Genomic DNA, 22,486 nt, shown 5'->3' on the forward strand with positions numbered 1-22,486 from the left:
GCTGTTGTTCATAGCAATTAAACAATGTCAGCAAACACGTAAATTAAATGATCGCTTGTTTCTTTAAATCATTTGTCAAATGTGCAAGAAGTGCAGTTTGTAGGATGTAAGGTAAGTTATCTGAAGGCATTTCCCTTGATATAACTATTTACTTCTTAGATTACCTTCTTGACTCTCTCTCTTTCTCTCTCACACACACATAAACAGAAACACACACACTAAATGTAGATGCCTTTTCTTTTACAAAATATCTACCAATATTGAATACCCCATGAAATCCAAATGAGAGTTTTGTGGTATGAGTCTACTATGTATGTTAGCTTTGAGGCCATCTATATGCTAATGTTCTCCTAAACATTGACAAAATGACTTTTAGCAGATATACGAATTTAAAAAATATCTTTCTCTTCAGGGAAAATGAACTGATAATGTTGATGATATAACATGTTATAAAACATTCCTGTTTTCTGTTTAGGCTAATACGTTAACACATCAGAAAACCGCAGTGGACAAATGACTCCATGGGGTTTTTAAAAACTGAAGAAAATGCAATCTCGTTTTAGCTTAGCATAAGTCCGCCATTACTTTAACCACAGCAGCCAAGGTAAAAATAAATAAGTAAATAAAATAAAACAGAGATGTCACCTCACCCTCTGACATAAAAAAAAAGTATCCCACGCTTTTCTTTTCTGCTCATGTAATGGGTAATAAATCATCCACTTCATCCACCATTGTTTGACGTTATTGGTCAAACAACCCATACTTAACCCAAACAGGAGCCACACTGGACTCGGAAGCATCTCGTACAATCATTTCCATGCACCTACAGCCTGTATCACACAACCTTACGGGCGGATAATTGACATCACAGAGGCACTGTTAAAAGTGAGAGTGCCTACCACAAAATGGAGGTCACCCTCAGCAGCTAGATATATGTGAATGTATGATCTTGCTGTTTTTGCCACGCACTCATGGGGTTCAAAGCCAAGGAAAGGATTTCATCTTGTTCATCCACTATATTTTCTGTTTACTCATACTTATACCACTAGATATAGCCGGGGAATAACCTTTTCCTTCATTCATTTTTTTAGCTCCTTTAACAAAACAGCATGACTCTGGTAAGTAACCCTAGACTAAATCCCCTAAAAAAAATAATAATAATAATAAAGTCTCAGATTGAGAAATAAACAAATTTGTACTTAATAGAGTCTCTGGGTGGAGGGTCCAAGTCTCCTTAATGTTCGCAGAGGTCGCTGCACTTGCCCGAGACTCCAACCCTCCTGCGCACTGAACTGCTGGAGGGGATGTGAGCTGTCAGAACCCATTCAGGTACGCAGCTTCATACATTTCTTGTATCTTAACGTCAGGTCAGTAAAGTTCTCTGTGTGTATTGATTTTTATTTTTCTCTCCCCGTGTTTTGCGTGGGCTCTCCTGCTCAGTGGGACACCTCCTCCAGAGCCCTCGGGTCAGACTGCCACTCCGGCAGATCAATCAGGGCAGTAATGTGGGACGGCATGCGCCAAGACTGCTCCGCTCTGGCACCATCGATCCGCATCTACTTTACCAAATGGATTTTTTCTTCTCCGCCCTCCCTCCATCCTTTCTCTCATTGAGTACCTCTCTTTCCTTCTTATTCTTCCTCTGAGGGACTTCGAATAATAAATGCATTGGTATAAAAGCAATTTTTCATTTAACTTTAGCTTGACACATTTTCTTCTTCCCACGCTAGATGAAGTCCGGTTTTATGTTACGCCTGATCGATAGAAGCTTTCAAGGCGGTTCTCCCATAATTTCACTGCCTTTCTCCCCTGGGTGATGATGATGGGCCTGTTCCAGCAGATAGCAGAGGACCACACCCTGATCACATTACCCCATCATTAGAGCGAGCCTCATTTGATCAGTAATGAAGGCTGCTGTTCATTTGGCCTATGCCTCGTGTTCATTCTTAGCATCTGTTCTCAGAGATGGGTTCCATGCTCCCGTCTATGTCCAATGAATGTCTCAGAGGAATTACTCTGACCTTTTGCCGTTCAAAGGCGGGATTCGCTTCCTGGGGTGACTCAGGGTGACTGTATAATGACAGGACTGTGGAGTAATAGGCGAGGTTGAATACAGGCCACTGCAGAAACATAAACACTAGAATGCTGAAAGCCGTGATCACAGGGATTCACAAATTTATGATGCTTGAGCAGTTTTATGTTAATAAAGAATTAGGATTTTTAAGCAGTTACATTTTAGGTCAGCAGATTGTAAATACATTTCAAATGTTAATACGTGATTTTTCTAGCTTCAGATGATATAGCCTACCAGATATAATAAAGATTGTCTTCTCTTTTTAAAAAACACCATCCAGTTTTTTTTTTTTTTAATCGTCCAAATGGAAATCATATAAGCTGAAAAAAATAAATACATACATTTTCTCACTTAAATGCCTGGATAATGGACAGATGATTGATTGTCTGAGGGTTTTATTTGCTTGAAACCATTATCAGAGATTTTAAATAATGAAAAATACATGAATACAGATTGACACAGCACGCATTTGGGGTTAGGTACAAAATTTTGGTTCTGGATTCTAAAACTCTTGTAAGAAAAGAAAGAAAGGAAAAGGAGGAGATGCAATGAAAGAACTGGAAAGATGATTGGAGGACAGAAATGTGAGGGTGTATGTGGGGGACGGCAGCATCAGTGACACAGGCCGTGTTTTTCCTTTGGGCTACAGGTCTGGTGAAACACCTGCATCTCTCCCTACCCACTCTCTCCAAATCTCGCAACGGTGACCTCATCAGCTGACCCCACTCTCTTTCTCTATCCACCGTCGCTCCTTTGCAGTTTCCCCCTCTCTCTCTCTGGATGAATGGCTGTATTTTCTCTCAGTGCGTGGGATCTCCTTGGCCTTAAATTAACCTCTCTTGCAGATCTTCTGTGGAGACGAATTAGCGCCTAACGTGACAGTACGGCTAATGTGTTGGTGAGGGTTCAGCAGAGTTTTCAAATAAAAAAGGCAAAAAAAAAAAAAAAAACCTGCAATGCTGTGCTGATGAACTGCAATGCAAAAATGAATGTTTTCATGAAGTTACACAACTGCGGTACATGCTGATAAAGATTAAAAAACAAACAAATGCAGCCATAATAATACGAAAAAGTCAAATAGAGCTGAATTTCTCAACTGCATGTTTGCGTTTTGCATAATCCACTATCTAGTCCATGCTGCCATGGGGCCGCTGGCTCCGTTAGCCGCTGGTAGTGGCCCAGCTCACTGCCAAGGCAAGCAGAAAATTGGTGAGCATCTTGATTCAGGGATGACACTTAAATTTGTGTGGCTCCAGTGACCAGTTCTATCCTCAGGGTCCGGATGGAAATATGAGAGTTTGGCCCTCTGCCTGCTTCAGCCAGCCCATAGGACTCACATCCTTCAGGCAGTATGGGGTAAGCGGTCTGCTGGGCCTGGCTTTGCGCACATACACACACACACCCAATAGCATGCCACTGACATAGTCCAGCCCCAGGCCATCTCTTTGATATCTCTCGTGGACACAAACACTGCTTGTGACGCGGAGAAGCCTTCACTATCAGACGTGAGGCTATTGTGTCATATTAAAGCATATTTAACGGGAGAGTACTTGGTGGATGTGTCTTTAAAATCGCTCAGATCTGTGTTACGAAATGTGCTTTATTGCAGGGCGATGATCAAAATGAGACAGGGGAGTTCTTGTGGTGTGTGCGCATGTTGTCCTTGTCTGTCAACTAGCCTTGGACCACGAGTTGATTGTCAGCGACAGGCTCAGAGATCTGCCCACCCCCACACACTCTTTCTCTTTCACATACCCTTCCACTTGCTCTATCTAACCCCTACATATATTATAGATATTGCACTAGTGCCTCCCACCATCAGGGGACTTCTGCATTTCAATAAAGGTGACCTTGCCATGTCTGCATGAGGAAATTTCTGAGCAACACTAAGAGTGGGCGGTATGACCAAAGTATTACATCAAGGTATGAGTAATTTTAAATCACATAATGGTATATATCACAATATAGTTATTTTTGTTGGGGAAAAAATATAACTGACCCCTAAATACTATATATATGAAATATATGAACAGTTACATTCACAAAATGTTATCTATGATATGTTAGGTTGTTATATGTAAAAAAAAAAAAAAAGTATATATATATATATATATATATATATATATACGTGTGTGTGTGTGTGTGTGTCACCCCACCCCACCAGTGTAAATCTATATATATATATATATATATATATATATAATCTTATATGACTGAATTTTGAATATTTGGGGCTTGACTTTCAAGTAAAAATAAATATGTTGTTACATGTATAGAAATGTAAACAACATTTCTACACTGGGTCAAAAATAAACTGTATAAAAATGTTCCACATTATATGAAATATTAGTAAAGTATTATGCAATAAAATTGTTTGCTTTGTAAACACACACACACATACTGTAACTATGTAGTATATTTTGTACTATCACAGAATATTTGTCTTTCTACACAGTCCTACACTGTGCAAATGCAGTCTTTTCTCAGATATCTCCTCTGTCAAGGTTGTGTGTATATGTGTCCTGTCTCTTTATTTGTGCTAGTGTGTCTCTGTGGTTTTCTTTTACTCTGTGCATGCAGTATGCAGGCTGTGTCAGCTCCAGGTGGGGTGTTGACATGGCTGTAGGTAGCTGGCAGGTGGCAGAACAGTGCCGCACCTGCGCCAGGCAGAGAGAGAGAGAGAGAGAGAGAGAGAGAGAGAGAGAGAGAGAAGCCTCATTCCTCCGTGCCCTGGAAACTATGCATACTGTGCACTCCTGAACCTCTCCGGCTAACAAGCTGCTTTACCAACTAAAAATCACATTGAGGCTATATAGACGAGTTTTAAAGTTGCGCTTGGGAGCCCTTCGTGAGTATTGCATTGAGTGTGGAGAGCTGGTAAAATGAGGATGAATGTGTTTTGTTATGCAGAGAGTGAAACCCAGCTGAAGACCTTGCACCATATATTTGTCTTAATATATAATTATTTCTTCTGTTTAAGTTTGTCATGCCATGTTTGCTCATTATAGAGAAACATTAAAAGCTTTACAAATAGCCTGAAAGTAGATGTGTGTGTTTGTGTGTGAGGGGAATGTAAGGAAGGGAAGACGTGCACGTACTGTAAGGCAGCTAACTGCGGTCTCAAGTTCCTGAGAGGATGAGGTGGGCTTCTGAACACATAAACACACTGATCTTTCCTTCTTTCTCTATTTTTCACTCTAACACACCACACACATGAGCTCTGGTTAATCCAATCACAGCCTCCTCATCTTCCTGCAGCCTCTTTCTCAAAGTCCCTTTTTCCACACTCTCTCTTTTCCAAAACATTATCTCTTTTTTTTCCCCATTTCCATTCCAACACAACACACAATTCCTCCATCAATCTCTCTTCTCATTCCCCTGTGGTGTTTTGTTTTCCTTTGCCTTCTGCATGTTTTAACCATTTTTCTTCACCAGCATTGGACTTCTCTTTGCACCAACAAACAGACCTAATTTTCTGCCTTTTTTCATACTACAGGGAAGAACTACGGTCTGACAGAACTTCAGGGAAATGAAAAAGCCAATCCTTTAAAACGTGAAGACAAATATATATATATATATATATATATATATATATATATATATATATATATATATAAAGAATAATAAAAAAAACAGATTCCCTGATTTTGTAATTCTGGGTAATACAAAAAGTTGATTAGTTTTTATGTCTGCCGAATCTCCATTATTAGACGTAGAATTAAAATGGTACACTATAAAAAAAAAAATAAACACTAGAAACTAAACTTATTTTAAATGCTACAAGTGAACAAGGCATCACAACAGTGTAATGTACAATATGAAAAATATTCAATTTAAGATTTACTAAAGATAACATTGAACATTGTTTTAAAATTATTATGGTTTTAAAAACTGAAGTAAAAATCCAGGAAATTAGCAGACATGCAGTATAATACATATCTTATAGCACCCAAAATATATCTGATACACTGTAAAACACATTTTAATGGCCGTAAATAAATTATTTTGTAGTCCCTATCTTTAACCCTCCAAAACTCACAGCTGGTGGAGAAACATCTCTATGCAAGTCAGTTTAGTTATTGATTAAGTTCTGCACTCAAGCTCATAAAAGAAAGTAGCTGCAAGACAGAGCGGCAATCCCACAGCATCTGCTTTAATAAGAGAACGCCTGGGTAATTGATGGAAGATTGACTGAATTACTAACTAGCACAGGCAGCTAATAAATAGCACCAATCTCAATATGAGAGACAAAGAGGTGAATGAAATTCAATCTGTTAACCTCTTCATATATGTCAGGGCTAGAATCTACTCATATACTGCATGCTCCAAAATGCAGATGAATGGGTGTCATTTACAAGAGGTCATTTCTTCTCCCTCCTCTTCTGCAACTATAGTGAAGTGATAGACTTTACTGTCATCTTGATTTTACAAAGCTGCAATGACCTAAACGCTGTGTCAACACGTCTCCAGGATGTCCTTATTTCTTTGGAGGTGGGATGTAAAGAATAGCATTATGAGGGAAAGGCCGACCTAATGTGTTCCATTGCAGCTGGTTAGATAAAACCTCTGCAGAATATCAACGAAAGCAGCAAATGTGGCATGCATTCAAAAGAGCAGATTAATCTACCAATGTCAGGGTACACTGTAATTGAAAATGTCTACAGGGGGCTATCTATGCTCATCTATAATGTAAAAAACATAGGGTTATCCTCATAGAATCCCTCAGAATCAGAGTTCAGTGATGATTGTGCATAATGTACGGGGAATACTGCTTTTTCTTTTCTTTTTTGCATTCTGGTTCGTGCTTGGAATATTTATTAGTGTTTTTCTGACGTTGTTTTACTAACAATGGCTTTCTGATTGTAGCTTGATGGAGACCTAATGGAATAAATGCCTGGCTTCTCTGAGGAAAAAAAAGCAGGGTGTGTTTGTATAAGGGAAGACATTTGCTCCCGGACAAGACAGCAACTTCTGCTAAAGGTCTGCTCTCACCTCTAATCAGCCTAACTCCTCTTGACAGCGAGATAACAATATCCACAACCTGAGCAGATCCACAGGGGCAAGAATTCACGCAAAGCAATTCCTTCATGAAATGCCAACGGCGGTATCTATGGTTACTGTTGTGGGGAAGACGGTTTTTGTGGGCCACCACCTTTGCCCTTTCTCAGTTGTGTGGGAGCTAATGTGCCTGTTACGCTCCATAACCCTCCTCTGCTGTGACCTTTGACCTCCGGGCACTGATATTCAGAGAGAGCAACTATCTTTGACATTTATATCCATGTTCCCTTTCTCGTCTCATTTCTTCTAATTGTATCCCCTTTTTACCCACGGGAAACGAGCACAAATAAAATCTCTCCTAAAGTGTGCTCTTTTGAATGCCATACCTTCGTCACATTATGCAATTTTTTTTAAATGCATCAGTCATTTTAGTCACAAAGCTATGGGTTTTTAAAGGTTTTAGAGCTTTAGATTTCTGTATGATTGTGTGAGGCAAGTCACCGTAATGTGAATGACCTTGAGATGTCCTTAAGCATCATGGGAGGCAGGTCAGTTAATTGGCTAATGGGCAGGAGAGAAAACGCAACTGCGTTTACAATAGTGCGAGTAAAGACTCGCCTGCTGCTGTCTTTTCCTGGGGTGCAAAATGTAGATCAGAGAAATGTGCAGTTTGTGCACAGTCTCAAGAGAGCCTGCCACTCAAATCCGAACGCCTGTATGAATTCCAAAACACACAGGCAGAAAGAGAGAGAAAGATAGAGAGAGAGAGAGAGAGAGAGAGAGAGAGGGAGGGGGAGCCAGGAGAAGGAATGAAACAAAGAAAGTGGGATGGAGGATGAGGGAGGTCGGAAGCTAAAATGATAGGGGATAAGAGCCAGCTTGAAAGAAATGGGCGGTAATGCGCTTTTTTCACCTTTCTCTGTTTTATCTTGTAATTCAACTCTAACCAACAATCACTGTTTATGATCAAGCCTCTGGTCAACATATATATATGCAATATGTACCTGGAGAGGCATCTGTCAGTGTGCCAGGATGAGTGGTGTGTTGTGTTGGTAAGCAGGTTGTGTGTTCTGTGTATATTCGACCGATTATCGTCTGTCTGTGCGTGGCACTTTGAATTTGCGCCAGAGGAATTATTATGCTTGCGCTTGTGAAGCCTGCTTGCTCCCTCTCTCCTTCTTGCTCTCTGCTTAGCTTTCTGCAAGGAAAATGAGGATGAATCAAACTGAGAAATCACTGTGGACGTTTATTAAAATTTAAACCTGAACATTTTGTTGCTATTCATGTATATTTAGCTTTGACATAATAAAAGGCCTCTTTGCAAAAGGATATTATTAAGATTATATCAGATTATTTTTCATAGCACATTGTTCAATCTTACCTAAAACGTATTAATACATTAGATACAATCTTTTTTAACGTAACAGGCATTCGATTTGCCCCAGTTTTTTCAGGTGATGCTCTTTCAAATATAGATAATTTGGTTATGTTTCATTCATTAGTGTATTTTTATATATTTCTCCTCAAAAAGATTTTGAACAATAAAAAGACACACGTTATCATTAATAACAATTACTGAATTATAGTAAGGCTATGAAGTTAATGCTAATAATATAGCATCTATAGTATAAACTTGGAACATTTTGCATACTTTGCTATGTTACTTTTGAAACAATTTTCTCGACTAAGCCATTTTTGAGAACTAAAAGACTTTTCTCATTTGCCTTCTGCAGGAAACAACCGAGATGTTAAAGAGATATCTCTTTCCTATGGGCAGTTTTTATCTAAACATCTCACAGATAAATTTTAATTGAAGCTCAAAATTTACAAGCACAATTTCTAAGGTTTTCTTCGTCGATTTACTCGCTTCTCGTTTGAACACTAAGGGTAAAATTCTCCCAGAAGCGATGTGATCACAAATATGGAATGTGATGAAAGCTCACATTAGCTACTGAAATCTTCTCTGAGTTATTTAAGTCTGAATGTGAGACCTGTCTAATAAGTGCATTCTGACTTCACCTGTCAGTGCGCTCTATCCTCCCTAGAGCTGGATGTTCAGTTACCTCAGTAACTCTCAAGGCATTTTCTCTAATCAGTTGGCAGAGTGAGGCTCATTCAGTAATTACATTCAGAGGTTACATTTGTGTTCTAAATCTGTCAGAGCCGTTGAAAACGATTAAGTATTAGGATACTTTTTCAAATCGGAATGAAGAGCATAGCAAATAGATTACAGAGTGCTGTTTACTCTTTTAAAGATGCCATGTCGAAATGGCAGCAAGAGCATAAAGACTTAAATATGGTATCTGGCATGGATTCTAATTTTAAAACTATACCGCAAAGAATACACTTGCCAATAATGTTATTTAGCAGATATATAAAAGACTCGCGCCTATTCTGTTGTCCTTTTATCTTAAATGTTGTGTGCTAAATCAAATGGATGAGAAGTGAATCCGGTTTTGTGTTGTTATTCTATCAATGATTGTAGAAATGACATTTTAGCATGTCATGTCTAGCTTCCCTTCAATAGCCGTATTTCATGTGTCCCAGGTTATCTGATCTAATGTTAACCATTTGTTATGTCTTAATGAGCGGAGGAGTCCATTTACTGCTATTATAATACATTTATCATTGGCACATCCTCTGATTCCTTCAAAATTAAAGTGCCCCTCTTATGCCATTTCCAGTGTTGCCTTTCATGCAGTAAGAAATGTAGCTGTATGTGAATGTAAACGATCTGCAAAGTTGTAAAGTTGAAAGTGCACGATAAATAAAGTTATTGTCTCCCAAAATAAAGAATCAACTCAGTACAGTCTAGACGAGTCATTAATAATTCGAATCCCACTTCCGTGACAGCTACACATTATGGGATAACACATTTGCATAATGCGCGCCTATGTTCTGCATCGGGCTGGCTGCGAACTTGACCCTGCGCACAATCACATCAACGTGGGATTCACAAAATGCTAGCTGTTGAAAGATGGATCAGTATCCTGTTTATTTGGTCGAGCTGCTCCACTGATTCACAGCGTTTAAAATACAGAACTATTGAAATATGTGTATCGTTTCCGACATGTATGCCGTATGCCATAGACCAATCACAACAGAGTAGGCCATCTAACCAATCAGAGCAGAGACTGAACTGAACTGCTTCGAACAAATTGTTTGAGAACCCCTGGAAAATGAGGTGATATTAAATGCATATTTTAAGAACACGATAGCATTTTTTGGCATGTAATCCTATTGTAGACTCCCAAAACAATATTAGGAACCGTAAAAATGGCATAATAGGGGCACTTTAAAGCAATATTTGTTCTTGGACCCAACTGTCAATTTTTATTGACATTTTTTGCGTCAAAAAAACTAAATAGCTATTCAGTCCAAGCATCTTCAAATTAATATCTTATAATCTAGACAAAAAGTTTCAAAAACAGAATTAATATGCCTTTATATTGAAAAGCAATACTGAAAGTACCTTGCCTGAAATACTGAAACCTGCACAGTGAACCATGTTTAAAACTCAGGTGGAAGGCGCCACCGTCTGAGGGCTAGTTGCAAAAGCACTCCAAGGCAGTCGGTCAGATGGATGCTGCGGTTCTCCTGCAGTGGGAACTGTGAGGGATGGATGCAGTGGTGTCACACGCTTGCAAAGCCTCAGAGTCTTCACGGCCAGAGGGGGGCAACCTGAGCCTCTACTTTAACTTTCAGAAAAATCAAGTGGCCCACTTTGACACTCAGCTGTCATGTGTAGTCATGCTGTGTGGAGAGGGGTGCAAACTCTTCCACCCAGCCATTACACATCCTGGGGCACTTTTCCCACCCCTGCTGCCCAGATTTCAGCATCTCGGCATCTTGTCTCCCACTCTCTCTCTCTCTCTCTCAGTTGTCCACCTGCGCCCTCATCCATCCCTTTTTAATATTCAGTCCAGCTTTAGCCTTATTAGCATTGATAAGCAACCTTGGAGTCGGACAACAAAGGAGAAAGCCCTAAAGCAGAGTAGTGAGGCTGTTTGGAGGAGGGAGTGAAATTAAGAGGAAGGATAGAGGTGAAGTAGAGGTAGGGAATAAGATGTGAGGTGAAAGAAGAGGAGAGGCTGTGTCTACCTGGCCATAGTTCTGTGTAATGGCCGTTAGGAGCACATGTAGCTGGGACGTCAGCACTGCGGAGTAGGAGGAGAAATGTATAGGCCTATGTGGAAGCTATTTACCTTTTAACTTCCTCCTTCCCTCCCACATCTTATTTCCTCTCTCACTATAAGCATCGTGGACAAGCCCCCTCACTGTCCCAATGTTTTTTTCTGCAGAAACTGTGTTTTTACCTCACTCACACAAAAGAAAGGGGGCAGGAGGTAAGGCAGGGATTCACTGTTGGGAATCGCTTTCTTTTCAATTAGCATTTTGATTGCGTGTTAAAGCCCACACACAAACAGTCAAACATTTGCTTGAAAAATGAATAATGCTGCCCACATTTAAATTTGAACATGCACCGCTCAGATGGGGGATTTGACAGTCACTACAACTTAGTAAATACATATATCTGTGCTGCCTTGGCCATTCGAAATGATGCAATTATGTTTTCCACCTTTGTGTGATGTGCTAACACAGGCCTAGGTTTTTTCTTACCCAGCTTCATTTGTAAGCTTCCCTACTTCCCTTTCTGTCTCTCTCTCTTCATTTCTCTCTCTCGGGGAGAGTTGGTTCCTGGCAGGCACAGTCTCCCACTAGCCTGGTGACAGCCGGGGGAGGCAGTCTCTGAGCCCTTAGTCAACAATGGACACATACACTAGCACAACACACACACAGCGCAGCATGTTTAGTGCAGCCTGCCCTACCTCTATCAGAGAAGATGGGCAAACACAGGCAGTGATCTCCAGACGTGCCTGAACACCAACTACACTATGTATGGAAACACACCCTCACACACTGCCTTATAGATTCTCATGCACACGTACACACAAGGTCACTCCCACTCATTCCCATTTACAAACTTACACTCTGGCATGTACGTTTGTACAGTTACACAACCTTCTATGTATTCATCGTCTTCTACCTAAATGTGAATTTTATACAAATTTTAAAGCATTTGTTTGGTAAATCATAAAGAAAAATGATACAATCATCACATTAATCACATGAATTATACGGCTGTATCATTTTGACAGATCAAACTGGAGTGACAAGTGTTAAATTGAGAATGAAAATGGAAGATGAGAGCAAAAAAAGGTGAGCATTAAGATTTAATACTGCCTCTACATCGTAAATGGAGTTTAAACCGCAGCATATAAGAACCTGCTACACCTGTCCTTTCTCTCCTCTCCTCTCCTCTCCTCTCCTCTCCACTCTTCTCCTCAGCCTTGTTCTCAAATAAAGCTCCTCTCATCCTACATAAAGGGGAGGAGTAGCATGCAGAATTCAAAAAGAGGAGAACGAATAGAGAGAGACAGAGAGAGACTCCAATGCTGCCACTGCAGCTGCAGGCAGTGAGACACAGCAAGGGCAAACACACACTTGCGCACTCACACACACACACACACACACACACACACACACACGCTTGCCTGCACAAAACCACCGCAGCATCCTTACCATCTTAAACCCGTTCCACTCCATTTGTAAGTCGGCGGGGAGAGTTCACGCCTAAAGCCGTGCTAATGTCTCCTCACTTGGAGATCTCTCTCGGTCTCTCCTCTCTCTCTCTGTATGTGTCTCAGCGGTGGCGAAGCAGCGTGTGGCCAGCGGGAGAGAGAGTGGGCATTCCTCCTCTGAGTGAGGCTGCTTGTGAATGCATGGACTTCGGCAAGAGCTGAACGCTGCAGCCCCACTCCCTGCCCCCTCCTCATTGGTGAGATCAGAGCAGCACCCTCCTCCTCACTTCTCTCACTGGCTGCGTCGGCTGTCCGTCATCTGCGCTACTCTGGAAAATTAACACTTTCGCTCTGGCAGCCTTGTAGACGGAGGCACAGGCGCTTCGGCTAGCAGAAGCCCTTTCAGAAGCAGCACAGGCAATCAATCGCAACTGAGGTCTCAGCTTGAGTTAGAGCGGACTGATTGCACCTACAGGCATTATGGTAATAGGGTGCCTGTGCAGCACTAGTAATTAATGCAAGTTAAAAGCATGCAATGATTGCAGAGTATGTTTAAGCTTTTATATATTCCTATATATTATGTATATAAAGGGATAATGTACAGTTAGATGGTCATTATTGCAGATTTTATTTTGCAATGAAGACCTGCCGACTTTACATTATTCCTTTTATTTTAGGGCTAAATACATTACCAATTGTAGGTTAAATAAATAGTTTAACAGTGAATATTGAATTTAATGGAAATTATTTTGTACACTTGTTTAATGAGACAGAACATCAACATTAACATGGTAGGAAGCAACAGTGAATTACACAGTGCTGCCCTTGACAACGGTCATTATTTGGAAATATTTGACCACTTTGACTACAATTTGTCTATATATATATATATATATATATATATATATATATATAATTAGTACTGTCAAACAATTAATCGCGATTAATCGCATCCAAAATAAAAGTTTTTGTTTACATACATATTATGCATATATAAATACAAACACATGCATATATAAGAAATCTATGTTATGTTTATATATTAAATATTTTTACATACAATATAAGAATATAAATATACAAATGTATAGACATGTAAATATTTTCAAAATATATACTGCATGCGTGTGTATTTATATATACATAATAAATATACACAGTACACATATTTTTCTAAACAAAAACTTTTATTTGGATGAGATATATATATATATATATATATATATATATATATATATATATATATATATACACACACACACACATATTTTTGAATTATATAAATTAATTAAACATAAAACGTATAATTATTTATGTATATTTGTACACATTCAGTGTATTGCTATCAAAAACGGCAAAAAGTAGTTTCAATAGAGTTAAGCAATTAAGACTCCAAATGTTTAGTAAGTGTTAAATGTGAGACGAAACATGTTTAATTACATAGACCACATTTGTTATCTACTGAGTATCAGATTGAAGAAGGCACAGGTTACTGATCACACACCTTCTCTTTGTACACACCATAACTGCACGCACATTCACTCATACACACGCGCGCGCGCAAAATGACTCCCTAGAATAATCTCTCGGTACTAATATTCTGTCTTCATTCCTATTGTCGCCGTTTATGTGATTAACAGAAAGGAAAAGAGCGAAGCGAAAATTAGTATAACGAGTGATGAAGCCCTTCTTAAAGCTGAGCATAACGGTGTTTCAGTGATTTCAACTACAGTGTAACGTAACGTTGACGTTAATACTCTTTCAATTGCGAGCACATTACTCACCATGACCATTCTCGTGTCCGGAGGTGAACGGGGAAAAGAAAAAGCTCGTTCTTTTATTCAAAAACCCGTTCAAAAAAATATAAACGTTGCGCTTTTGAGCGTTTTTATTTGAGCGGGGAGTCGTTCCCGAAAGTCTTGATGGTGTCGCGTGGACCCAAGGACAGTCAGATGCAGACAGGTCGGTTGAGAGATGGAGAGACGGAGTCGGAAACTTACGGCGTCGGTCGGAGAGTGTCGATTTGTTCGTCTATTAAGGGGAAAAAGTATCCAAAATAAAACAATAAAAACAAAAAAGATCGGTTCCCTCATTCACTCTGTGGAGCTAGTAGTGCGAGCTTCCCTTTTTTCCTTCAGACCATTTATGGAACGTAGAGTCAGGCTAGAGTGAGATCTGATTGGCTGGGCGGGGACAGACAGGGGTGGCGCGCGCTGCTCTCGAGGAGACGGTTGGAGAGGGTGAGGCGCGAGTCACTGGGGAGCGTCGTGCCTTTGGGGAAATAGTGGCTCTGATTGACAGCTAATTTGACCTTCGCTTGCAAGTGGGAGACAGGTACAAGTAAAACGTTTTGGCTTTAAGTGTAGTCTGTCAAAAGCAAACTGTATTTGGGATGACTAGGTTAATAGATAGGGATTCATTTACTATTTGGAACCTGAGGGAGAACGCAAATGCACACAGTGTATTTTACTTCACTATCGAGGTAAGCAAATATTTTTTTAAAGGAATTTATAAATGTATTTTTTGCGTTCTGTTGCAACTCGAAAATTGCTTTTAGATTGTCACACGCAATCTGGTGTGCAATACAAGTTGTAAGTTGGAGCCACTAGCAAAGTTACCTGCAGTAACGTTACCTAAGACTTTTTAAACCATTTACGTTAACACAAGCGTTGGTATATATTTTTGATATAAACATTTATATAATAACTTTTTACAAGTTAAAATTGTATCCTGGTTCTTATTAATTCAGGAAACATATTTTAAGTCCGCAACTAAAATAAAACTGTTTGTGTATAAAGCAAAAAGAACAAATCACGCTTATTTCAGAGAAAGTATGTGAAATGTGCAATGAATGTGAAATCATTTATATGTTTATATATTTATAGAAATGAAATATTTAATATTTATTTAATGCAATATATATATATATATGTATATATATATATATATATATATATATATATATATATATATATATATATATATATATATATATATTATATAATGTGAAATGTGAAATAATTTATGAAGAATTAATGTAACCTTACTGACTTTATGTAGTAACTTTATCGCTAATAATAATCACCAATAACTTTAATTGCAAACAGTTTTATACATTTTATTTCTGATGTCTTGATCTTTATTTGCAGTATCTTGATGTTAAAATCTAAATTACTTTATTTTTAAAAAGTCTTGTATTGCTTCTCAATGTCAAATCAGTGTAGAACATCAGTAACAGCAAGACAAGCTTATTAATATTCACATTAATATTAACATATTTCATATGTGACAACAAGCACCCCCCCCCCCCCCCCCCCCCCCGCACACTCTTAAACTCGTTCCTGCACATATAAAATTCAGTTGCATCTACTGATGTGAGAAGAGCAGTCTTTGTAAAATAATGTCATCCAATCCATTATATGTTTTCTTTCATTGTCTCTTTTCTAAATAAAATTGCAAACTGTTCCCACATTCGGTTGTTCGCAGCTGCACGCGGACTGAATCAATAATTAACCACGAGACCAGCCGCTCCCACCCCTGACAAAACCCATTTCACATCTCCACCAGTGAGGGCTGCCCGAGAGCGACTGCCTGCCGAATGAAGGGATTTCAGATTTATTTACCAAGATATGTAATTCATCACAGGCAAAAACACATTTCCTGCTTGCACCCATTTACTCCACATATACTATCCTAATGTCACACATTCAATAGGTCTTTGGGGGTCTTTTTTTTCACATTTTGCTCTCAGGTTTGTTGCTGGGAAATAATAGGGGTGTCATTTTAATATGGTGCAGGTCTTTGTGCTGTTGTACTGGTACAATAGAACAAATCACAGGGCTGGAATGGGCTAGAAAACAGCTGTGGTCTTATCATCTCCGCACCTGCACTTCCATAAACCGCGGCGGATGTCCCTCACGGTGAGCTACTGACTTGACAAGAACCACTTTTGGCATGAGAGTCCAGCACAGCCATAAAAAATGAAAGACATTTCTCACTGGATGGCCAGGCCTGACTCTTGGGGAAATTGTACTTGAGCACTCGACCCTAGAAAACCCATACTTTATGTAGACTATTTATATTCCCCGGTCTTTTCAAATGCGCTTGGCCCAGTAGCATGATGGTGTGCTTTTTGCTGAAGTTCAAATGAACGCATCTGACAAAAGTAAATGTGTTTTTATTATTAGTATTAATTAAATGTTGTTAAAAATATTTGTTATTAAAGTTTAATTTAATATTTGTTTTGTATATAATTATATTTAAATATACAATTTTACATATATATAATAGTTTAAATATAATTAAATGTGTGTGTACTTGTTTATGCTACATGGTGGGGACCAAATGTCCCCACAAAGGATATTAAAACCTGAAATATTTGACTTTGTGGGGACTGGCCTGCAGTCCCCAAGAGGTAAACAATTATAAAAAATAGTAAATAATGTTTATTTCAAAGTGTAACAATGCAAAAATGTTTTCTGTAAGGGGTAGGTTTAGGGTTAGAATTGGGTTAGGGGATAAAAAAAAATGTTTAGTCAGGATAAAAGTAATAGAAGACTATGGAAAGTCCCCACAATTCACAGAAACAAACATGTGCTTGTGTGTAAAACATATATATATATATATATATATATATATATATATATATATATATATATATATATATATATATATTTAAAATGCAATGCTCAGCCCACATCACAAAACACACCACAAACTAGTTATTGTGTTTTGCATCCCATTTTGCTCACTGAACCATGTGGCACCATGTGAGTTATGGAAGGCATTACCTTTCATCTTCCTCACAACAAGACATTAATTCGGGTCCCTCCCACCAACAGAGAGAGAGATAGAAAAAAAAACTGCCTGTCATTTCATTCATGTGCAGGCTTGATTCAATTATACACAGGACCTCTCATCACAGCACAGGCAAACTTGAGTTAGTCCATTAACCTCTGTATGAGTTCACCAATCGAAAGTCTAGCAACCACTGATGGGAACCATCACTGAGCTCTTCACAACCTCCAAACTGAACGAAAATGAGAAGCAACGCTCTGCACCCTTATCTACCTTCTGATACCACCGACCATTTGTCACATGGCATGTGGTAGGAGCAAATGTGTACTTTGACTTCACAGATGCCTATTTTTACTTTCATACTGTGTGTTTATGCAGAGCAATAGAGGAAAGGTTGGGTAGTGGAATACTACTCGCGGTAGGTTTTTTACTTTGTCTACTTTGGCTGACCATTAGCCATTTCAGATATTTGTGTGTGAGAGAGACATATTCATGTGGGTAGTCAATGCTAATTTGAATGTAAGCAAAGTGCTAAGTGCCTCTTTGCAGATGTACATGTTTACATGTTGTATGTTCAGTGGAGTGGATTTATTGCATGTAGATTGAACGTTTTGCTCCCTTACTTTCTTGACTGTTTTTTTTTCTGTCTTTTTTTAGACAATAATGGCAGAACAGATCAGCTCCTGGAAATAGTTATGTAACAAACAACAATATATAACAAAAAATAGATTAGATCGCTGTGGAATTAGTTAATATTCATCACTACTGAGACTTTTACACTATGGTTGCTTTTGTTACAAATCAAAGAAACATTAAGAAATCCTAAATAAACAACAAGAATGATTTTTACAATGACAGTTATCTTCCCGACTTTCTCTTCCTGTCTCTCTCCCAGAAATCTTTATAAAGAACTAAATGTCAGCTTCTTGGTCTTTGTTGCAGCCGATGCTGTAGATAGAAGAGGAGACGAGGCCATTCTGAAAGGTTTGATTTCAATTTCTCTGTATTAAAAATATTGATGAATGAAAGGTATATATTTTGGTTTTGGGAGTCCCCAACAACAGGTTGACATGCATGAAAGGTAAAAAAAAAAACACTTTCATTGTCTTATAATATGCATTTATTTTTACCTTACTTGCCCAATGACTCCCAAACGATTTGCTTACTGATTCATTTTTCCAAACCCCTCCTTTGCGTGACGCTAATCTGTGGTGATTGGTCTCATTTTCATCTCATCTTGCCTGTAATGCCTGATAAAGTAGCGTTTGTGAGCACAGTGCTGCTTTGTGTACAGCATTACCTGGGAAAACGCAATTTTTTACTGCTCCAAAAGTGGCGCCTATTGTCAAAGAATGAATTTGCATTCAGACTGATGCAAAAAGACCAATAAGTGGGCAAGCAATATGCTAATATTTCATGTTGACATGAAAATGACATGGGATTCATTTTAAAAATGATTCAGAGTCAACTCTTTCTTTTGAGAGACAATAACTTTATAATTAACTTTACTTACAGATTTAAAACTTTGCAAGATTTTTTCATTGACTTAGAGCTGTGTTACACACTGCATTAAAGGTAATTTTCAAAAATCTATAATAGGGGCACTTTAACATTTTGCCAATCCCAACTAAAACTGTTTTCAAATTGTTGTACAATTACACATGCATTTTTATATGACCCCACTACGTGGAATATTTGTTTTTAAGAAAGCCACAACACAAGACTGCTTAAGAATAAAATAAGCAGTCATAACATCTAAAAATGCACACTTTGTCTTATACATATGTATAAATATGAACCTAAAATCCTGTTAATTAAAAAAGATGTCCATGTTATTTGTCAGCTACCCATTTGCAGCATCCGCTATGATTGCTACGTATGAGAGAGTGTTTTATATCAAGGCCGTGTACACCAGCAGTAGACGTGCAGGCTGAGGGAACGTGTCCAGTGACTCAGAGGCTGCGTGTGACCCTCTGTCTCTCTGTTCACTCCTGGGCTGGGTGGGGACAGATGGAGGGAGGGGTCTTAGGGATTAGACTGGCATGAGGCCTGTGGTGGGAGGCTTGGCCAAGAATACATGGAGGTTTTGAGTGGGAGGATGTGACCTCAGGGATCTTTACTATTGCAGAAAAGTGTATGTGTGTGTCTGTACACATAAATGAATTTTATTTAGTCATCATGCGTTGGATAAGCCTTTCGGAAAAACGAACAGCAGGTAATAGCAGTCAAACTAAGATGGCATTATTTTATATAAGATGCCGATTTTTTTTCCTCCAACCCACATGCATTTTATGTCAGCCATTTTGCCAAATGGGCTATTTATGCAGGTATTGTTGAGCTAAAGGATGGCTGTTCTGACCACCGGCGGAGGGGTTTTATAACAGGCTAGCTAATGTAAATCACATCATTTACCGGCTGTCAAAAATCCATTAAAAGTGAAGCAGCATGCGAATTGAGTAACGAGCTAAAAGCAACGAGCCTAATTGATTTATTTTCATTCTGTAAAATGGTGTTTTATATGCTCAGCAAACTAATTGACACTGAAAATTTATTTTATTTTATATGTTCTGGTGTACAGTAGTTAAATTGGATTGTAATATTTGAATGAGTGTCATTGTGCAGTTTTTAAACAAAGAACACATTTTCTTGGAAATGAAAATATTTATGTATATATATATATATATATATATATATATATATATATATTTGTCTAGAATGTCTGTTCTCTTTTTCAAAACTGAGTTTGGGCATGTGTATGATTTTGATGCAGTCAGAGGTTTGGTCAAAGCCTTTGCTAGCTGAGCATGTAAAATGTCACTTTAGTTATTGTTCACTCAAACACTAAGAGACACATACACACACCCAGTACAGCATCCTCTCTCTTTCTCCCTCTCTCTCTTTTTCTGCCTGTGCTCCTTTGTTTCTGGAGTACCTCTGATCCTCTGCGGCCGCTTAGTTCCAATTAGAGCATCCCACCAGCCTGGCCTCTAACACAAATACACACACATACACACACAAATGCTTTGCCCCAGCCTCTTCTCACACTGCCTCGTTTCAGCCCTCAATCTGACTAATTACTCTGAACCTTGAATGCCCCATCTCTCCCTGCTTACAAACACACACATACACCACCTGACTCCTTCTGTTAGCCATAACCAGAAATCCAAGTGCTCCTCTTTGTCAAATATTTCAAATCTGCAGTCCCCTTGGATGTGTGTGTTACTCATGCTCCATCAGTATCCCATCAATGTTATCAATTTCCACCAAATGCATCCTACACATTCACTTCACATTAACACATTAACAAGCATCTATTCTGAGAGTTTTAACATGTTAAAACATGCAACAGACATGGTGATAATTGTTTTAACTGAGCAAAATCTTCTAGTGAGATGGAACATTTATTTTGTCTCAATTTTCACCCTGAATAATAACAGGTTTATTTAAAGACACTGAAGTGTAGATCCCCTGCAAGCTGTCAGCTCAAGTGCGTTAAAAATTGCACATCTCATTTGGAGCCTTGTTTTAAAATTGTACAAAATTCTCTGAAGGCACTTCACTTTGTCCTGTTATTCATGAGCAGATTAGTAAGAGAAAAACTCAAACACATTCAACACACTGAATGTTTAATTTTATTTAGTATTTTCAAGCAAAAAGTTTGTTTAAAAAAAGGTTTACGTAGTAGGCCTATTTTTATTGAAAAATTGACTGGAATATAAAATAAGTATATAACTTTTTTTCCCAGAAAATGTATACAATTTTGATTTGTTGAAGGACAAATGCAGTCATTTTTTCTCCACACGTCAAATTCTATCTCTTATTTGACATATCCTGATCGTCACAATTCTCATTCGGCTTGGGAGTAAGGGGTGAAGTTTTCTCCCTCTGAAGCAAATATTTCTCTCTGTCAGAGGACATGAGTATCACCCAGTCCAATTCCTGTTCCTGTCACCTCAAAGGAGAACCTCGACACCACATCAACTTTTTTGGCGGCTTCACCGCCAGGCAGCACTGCACATGTCAGGCTGCTAAGCTCAGGCTCGGCTCACCCAGTCGACGTTTGCTACGTTTAGATACGAAAAACCTGTCTGAAAACGACGGTTGTGTTTTGTAGCTCAGATATTTTAGGGGATGTGGATAGAGGTAATGATTGAATTATGATTTAACTGGTAAAAACATATGTATCATCCATGTGTGTTCACTTTTTCTCAGTTTTGTGCATTTTCAGTGCTAATAAAATCTATCAAGGTTAAAAAATACGACTACAAATAATTATGCTGATTTTGATGGTACTTATCATGATGACCTTTAATGAGTGTGTTTTTCTGGTTTACATTTAGGTAAGCCTCATTATTTGTGGGGAAAATGAGATGAATGTGGCACTGATGAATCCTTGAGCAGATATCAAGCTTAGTGGGAAGCTCTCCTCATGGCCAGTTCCAAATGAAGGTGACATTGAGCGAGACACTTGAGCTCTTTTCTGATCATTAACATCACTGACGATTCTCTACATCTCATTTGTGAAGTGCAGTCACTGATGGTTGGCTGGAAGGGGACTGAGCAATGGTGAAGACCGAGCTGTATGACGGATGGCTGTAGGGTGGCCTTTGCTGTGTTTGATCGCAGTTGGAGCTCTCGAGCACGATGAGGAAGACCGCTGTGGTCCATCTGGCCTGGTCTTTAATCAGTGCTTCCCTTCAGAGAGGGGGCCACGCTTTCCCTGTGCTGACCAGGCCAGCTTTTGCTTAGAGCAACCACAAGATGAATGTAGCTTATTCATTATATTATTCAGCCCTCTGCAACAGTGAATGTCTATAGTGGATTTTAGTTGGTCTATAATGAATTTTAATAATAATGTATCTAATTATGTCTGTTTTAAGTTTTAAAAGAAAGAAAAAAGTTGGCATATCTTTGATCAGATGTGTCATACCCATGGAAAAATTGCTTCTTATATATCTTACACTGTTTAAATATTGCACACACACACACACACACACACACACACACACACACACACACACACACACACACACAC

The 22,486-nt window shown here is 38.7% G+C and overlaps 1 protein-coding gene and 1 long non-coding RNA gene across 3 annotated transcripts in view; one reads left to right on the top strand and one right to left on the bottom strand.

The window, feature by feature from the left end:
- The window catches only part of elavl4 (ELAV like neuron-specific RNA binding protein 4), a 77,889-nt gene that overhangs the window by 47,135 nt on the left and 8,268 nt on the right, over positions 1 to 22,486 (bottom strand). The gene's annotated exons all lie outside the window — the stretch shown is intronic.
- LOC132097222 (uncharacterized) lies at positions 14,879 to 22,449 on the top strand. The gene is made up of 5 exons (XR_009422693.1): positions 14,879 to 14,988; positions 17,830 to 17,869; positions 18,347 to 18,435; positions 21,792 to 21,900; positions 21,978 to 22,449. It is a non-coding gene; the product is annotated as an uncharacterized LOC132097222 (long non-coding RNA).

The sequence above is a fragment of the Carassius carassius genome, chromosome 21 (genome assembly GCF_963082965.1).
Source record: "Carassius carassius chromosome 21, fCarCar2.1, whole genome shotgun sequence".
Lineage (NCBI taxonomy): Eukaryota > Metazoa > Chordata > Actinopteri > Cypriniformes > Cyprinidae > Carassius > Carassius carassius.